At 43.5% G+C, this 5,757-nt stretch overlaps 1 long non-coding RNA gene across 1 annotated transcript; it reads right to left on the bottom strand.

Annotated features, from left to right (window-relative positions):
- Positions 1-536: 536 nt before the first annotated feature.
- Positions 537-5,757, bottom strand: LOC142015673 (uncharacterized). The gene is made up of 3 exons (XR_012646217.1): positions 5,720-5,757; positions 1,119-1,273; positions 537-618 (listed from the first exon to the last, which is right to left on the bottom strand). It is a non-coding gene; the product is annotated as an uncharacterized LOC142015673 (long non-coding RNA).

The raw sequence follows: 5,757 nt of genomic DNA on the forward strand, positions 1-5,757 counted from the left end.
CTTACAGATTAACAGAAAGGTTAGTCTATAAGGTGCCACAGGACCCTTCGTTGCTGTTACTGATCCAGACTAACACGGCTACCCCTCTGACAGCTGTTTTCAGGTATTGAGTAGAAGCCTCAGAGAAAACTCAGGGTTTGAATGTGTCAAGTTTGTGACTATAAAGAAGCTTTGGTTGGTGGACTGTTGAATGAGTGAGCAGTACTGTATGCAACTCCATGGTGCCTGAGATTCATTTATAGGCCTGGAACGCAAGGATGGACCAAAATGGGGCTCAACCAAACAGTATTCAAAAAACAAAGAGAATGTTTTTGGAAAATCCACTCCGTTTTTTTTTTTTTTTAACCTCTTCTCCCTTCGACAATTTCTATTACTTTGTGCGCAACATCAGTCAGTTAGAGCTGGGTGAACACTAACCTCCCCAACACTACCTTGTTACAAAGAGTAAACCTAATTTATGAACTATGATTTTTTTTCCTCCTTCTGTTTCAGGAAAAGATTCAAAATCTTCTGAGTGAAAAGCTGGATCCACTGAAGTCAATGACAAAACTCCTGTTGATGTCAACGGGGTCAAGATTTCATCCTCTGAGGTTTGCCAATATTTCTTTCTTGCATACCCTGCAAAATAAGTAAAAATTTCAATAATATGTTTGTTTTTGATCTAAAGAACAAAGCTTGAAATGAATGAGTCGTAGATGACCTAAGTGCCCTTGATTTCAGAGGGTTTAAGCACCTAGATATTTTTGAGACTCTGGGCCTTAGAGCCTGGCCAGACTATAATGTCATATTATCCTAGTAGGGCAGTGCAGCAGCTTAGAGTACAGTGAAGTAGGAAATATATGGGGAAAGTTGGCACAAGAGCCCCAAAAGGGATTATAAATGCTCCAGAAAACAAGTCAGAGTTCTTGGTTTAGGGGTAATTGGACCTGGTCATGGGTGACTGAGAGGACACAAAGTGGACTTCTGCCCTTTTCTGACTATGGACAGTGGCTAGGAATCATCCTACCAGGGAATGAAAGCACTGCTCTCATCTAGTCCTGTTGGAGGTGCTCAGTTAACCTTTTGGGAAGCAGGAAAGAGAAGTGGGAGCAATAGTTGGGTCAGGATCTCATTCTTACCTTATAGCAGGCAAACTCAGCCAGGTGTTATTCCAAAAGTAATATCACAGAAGCGAGAAAGCTCCCTCAGGAGGAATTCTGACTGAGCCCAGCAGGCGAAATCCTTCCTGGGGCTCCTGCTGCAGTGTGCCTGCAGCGTATCCTTCTGGTGCCAGCTGTGGTTAAAAAGAGATGAGCTGCTCTTTAATGCTTCCCAGACTTTTAAGAGTATGAACTGGGACTCAATTCCACTAGCTGGGTGTGCAAAATGCTTCAGAATTTATCATAAATTCTCATTTTCCATTAAAAATTTTGTGTATAGTGCAATCTAGAAAGTTGGCTTAGTTCTAAGTAGAAACATCTTAGCAGGCAGAAACAATTTCATGATGATTTTGAGCATGAGACTCAAGAAGCAAAGATGAGTGGTCCTGGGAACAGCCTATGGTCCTTACACAGAAAGGCAGATTTTGCTATTATTATTTGCATTACTGCGCTACCTACGAAACTGAATCACAAACCAGGGTCCTATTATATAAATGGAACAAAAAGACAGCCTTGGCCCTAAAGAGCTTCCATTCTCCAGCCCCACAGAGACATCCAGCCTAGAAAAGTATTTGGCTCTAGAATCTCATCACTCTGTGGTGTTGCTTGAAGCTTTCAAGACAGGAAGGAGAAATCTTTGGGCAGGGATTGTCTGTGATGTCTGTGCATAGCCTCCTGCAATGGGACCCTACCCTGGTTTCAGCTGAGATGATTCAGCAATACACACATTAAATATTACAACTACAAAATAGGTGATTGAGTCAGAAATGTGAGAATAAGGAGCACTGTGCTATGCTCCTGGGTTTGCTGTGAGCTTGTTTTATAATTTTAATATCTGTGCTTCCATTCCTCCATATGCCAAAAAGAGAATAATAGTATCTGCCTCGCATGGATTTTGGGAATCTGAATTTATTAATATCTGGGACATCCACAGTTAGACGCCTGGTTAGAGCGCTCTGACTTCAATATTAGAAAAGGTAATTTACTCAGAGTGTTAGTAGATGAACTCAGGGTAGTAAATCCTGAGGTGGAATATTGCCAGAACAACCCAGTGAGTTCCTTATCAGAACAGTTTGAATCAAGAATGCACCAGCAGCAGTGGCAAAACAGTAGAGCTTCAGAGCATGGTGGAGTAAAGCTGCAGGCTCAGACAGGATGTGTGAAAGGCTTAACGAAATGTTCAATAGCTGAAGACGTTTCTTGCTGCCCTGTCAATAATATTGTGAGATTCTCTTTGTTGGCCTCTTCCATGTAAGGAAAGAGCTAAGGACGAGCTCTTTCTGGTTGGCTTGGCTGAGAAGTTCCTTGTTAGAGGATGGTCCTGCTCTGAAAAGGGAGTCTGTATGAATGGCCTCATGAGTATTTCCCTCTGTGACTTCCAAAGTGAATTCCAGGATGTTGGGTTTTTATGCAGCTCCATTGATGTATAAGGGCTGAAAAAATACCACTGGTATAGGTGTTTCCTTGGAACATGTGCCACCAGCATCCTTGGCTCTATGACAAACCCCTTGTAACCACCAGAAGGGGACATATATCAAGGCATGGATGTAGGGAAAGGAGAATCCTAGGGGCAGCTCCTGCAACAGCCCTGACAGACCAGTGCCAGCCTGTAGGCTGTACAGTTTATGCCAGGGACCAAGCACGATCCAATATGATGCCACAATATGAGGAAGGGCAAACTAATCCAGCTTGTACATTCATTTCATTCCTTTCGCTGATTGCAGCTTGGTTGGAATAGAGAATAAGAGCTTGTTATGGGGGGTGATAGTCTAGATAATTTTTTTCATGCTTTTGTGATATACAGGTATCAGAACAAAGTTGATATGCAACTCTGCCCTCAGTTATGAGAAGTCTGCGTTTGTAGGCAGAAGCTGGCCTTGGAACTAACATATAAGTTCGTCAACAGTGTGAGAACTGCAGCTTGTTCTCTCATAGCGAGCTGGCTTTGTAGCACTAACTGGAGTAAAAAGTAGGAAATGCTTACTTTTGTCACTACAGTAAACAGATGTGTCCATGAAATCACCATAAAGAGCGAATCAGTTCAGTAGAAAGGTGCTGCTCTCTGAGTACTTTACAAATCAACTCAATCAATTAATACATTTTAAACTAAAATCAGTGAGGCAGAATATCTCTCCAGGCTCATGATTATATGGCGTAATCTATGATTGCCATGCATGTAATAGGGAACCCCCCCAATTGCTAAATTAGTGTCAAGAGGTTACTTTCGTAAGTCTCTGTGGCCCCTGAAATCCTATATCTGTTCATCATGAATCTGTTCCCCAAATGGTCTGCACATGTTGAATCTTGCTGTCCTCTGAGCTACAGGAAGAGGCCTCTGATGGGTTAACCACAATGGAGCTAAAATCTTTGCAAGTCACTTGAGAAAAATTTTCTGTTCTACAATGGATCCTGTCATTGTCACTGAAGCAGCAGGCAAACCCTTGTGACTAATGAAGGGGTCTTGTATCATGTCTCTCTTCCCTGTCTGCTTTCATAACTCTGTACTTCTAAACTGACTAAAATGTAGACTGTAGTGTAAACACTGCAGCAGAATCATACAACAGATCTAAATCAACTCCTGAAATTGCAGCTGTAGAGCAGACATCTCAGCAGTACACTCTGCTCCTGCGTGCGTTTCTCCAAAGGCAGGGGAGTGATGTCATCCCTTCTCTTAGCCATCTCAATTATTGCTATTCTTGTAGTTTTCATAATGTCCGGAAAGTTGTCATCTGTTTTCTCTTGTTAGACCATTAGTTGTCTGCACATTCCCACCACTCTGAGCCATTCAATGTACTGTGGCTACACTCCATTTACAGGTTTGCTCCCCCTTTTTCAGACAGGGATTGGATTGCTTCTTTCATTGCAAGGACAGAGAAGGCAAACCTCACCCTGGGGAGAGAGAGAGATGAACAATCACCTTTCTGCTCTGCAGGAGGAAGAGTAGCTCTCCTACTCTCCATGTTTTCCTGCCACACTGAAGCAGACTCAGAGTGTAAACCTGTGTGGGGAAAGAGTCCAGCTCACTGCAGTGCAAACAAACAATTTTTTCATACATTGACTCTTTTATCTGATCTTTCATGTGCAGAAAATAATTTACTTATGTGCTTTCTAAAGAAATGATGTTTTATGTAATTAGTCTATATACCTAGGGCATACTTCAGAGGCCATGTATATGGCAATATGCTATGCTCTCTGACCTCAACATGCACGCTCTTACTAATGCATAAGTAATATTAACTTGTAAGTAACATGTCAATCATTTGGTGCAACTAGGGGCCAAGGACTGTCTTGTTTGACTGAGGAACATAAAGTAAGATTGCTAAAAGGTGCTTAACTAGCTATAGGGGGAGCCCTGTGATGCAGGGGAATCCTAGGCTGGCATACAGCTGGTATAACGGCCGTACGGCAACTGGCTTCAGTGCAGGAAGTCTGTTGGGGGAACAGCCAGGGGAAAGAGGCATGACTAGAACACCTCAGCAGCCTGTCTCTCTCTTGGGTAGAATGTGGCCTTTGGGGCCATATCACCAAAATACAGTTTAGAGCAGCTGGGTGACTGCAACATGGAGTGAGCTGGCTCTCAGACTGGCCCGGACTGGTGAGAGGCAGGTGTACAATCCCTGACCTCTCTGTGAGTGCTGGGTGGGAGACAATTTCATAGAAACAGGCAGGTGGTATTTGCACTCCTCCCATCCTGGACTCTCTTGCCTTGGGAGAGTTGCTTTTAAGGGTCCCAAGGCACAGGTGTCTTTCCACTGGCTGCTGCCTAGCAGCATCATATATATTAGTTTTGCTGTGCCATCTGTCTGGGCAAGGTTCTACCATGTGCCTCCCCTGGTCAATGTGGGCCCTGGCCAGCCACTTGATAGAGGCACCCCCCCGTACCATGCCAGTAACAGCCCCTTCCGTGGCCAGCACGGGGCCCAGTCCAGCTGCCGCAGGGGAGCCCCCTCCTGCACCATGCCAGTCCCAGCCCCTCCCACAGTCAGTATGGGGCCCAGCCCAGCCCCAGTGGAGCTCCTCTCATGGCCAGCATGGGGCCTGGCCCATATACTTTGGGTATGTATTACAAGGACATGAATGCAAGGAAAACTTGTTCAGGATTATCCAGGAAATACACAGCAGGGATCTGAAGTTCAGTCAGCCCGGCCTTTTCAAAACCACCAGTGTTTTCTATTAAACCTTCAGAAAAAAACACATTGTTCTTGTAGGACACACTAGCTTTTGAACTACAGTGGAAAAGGAACACAAAGCAGGCTGGTCAGTTTCATTTTCCATTTCACTTTCGGGTTCCAGCTCATTACCCAGGCCCCAACAGGGTGAAACACTATAAGGGAGAATTAAAAAACAAAACAAAAACAAACAAATGATTTTGACTGACAAAACAGCCTGAAAAAAATTTCCTCTCCTATTGTGTGCTATAAAAGACTTAAAAAAAAAAATCAGGCTTACTTATCTTTTGCAAAATCTGACAATGCCAAGAAAGAGTTTTTAAAAAATCCTGAGTCAGGCCTCCAGAAGTCATGAGATTATCTTAAAAACAACAAGATTAGAAATATAATAAATATGAGATTATTTTTTACCTGCCTTCCAATTTTTGAGCCTGTGGGGTGCATGTTTT

This window comes from Carettochelys insculpta, chromosome 7 (genome assembly GCF_033958435.1).
Source record: "Carettochelys insculpta isolate YL-2023 chromosome 7, ASM3395843v1, whole genome shotgun sequence".
NCBI classification, from domain to species: domain Eukaryota; kingdom Metazoa; phylum Chordata; order Testudines; family Carettochelyidae; genus Carettochelys; species Carettochelys insculpta.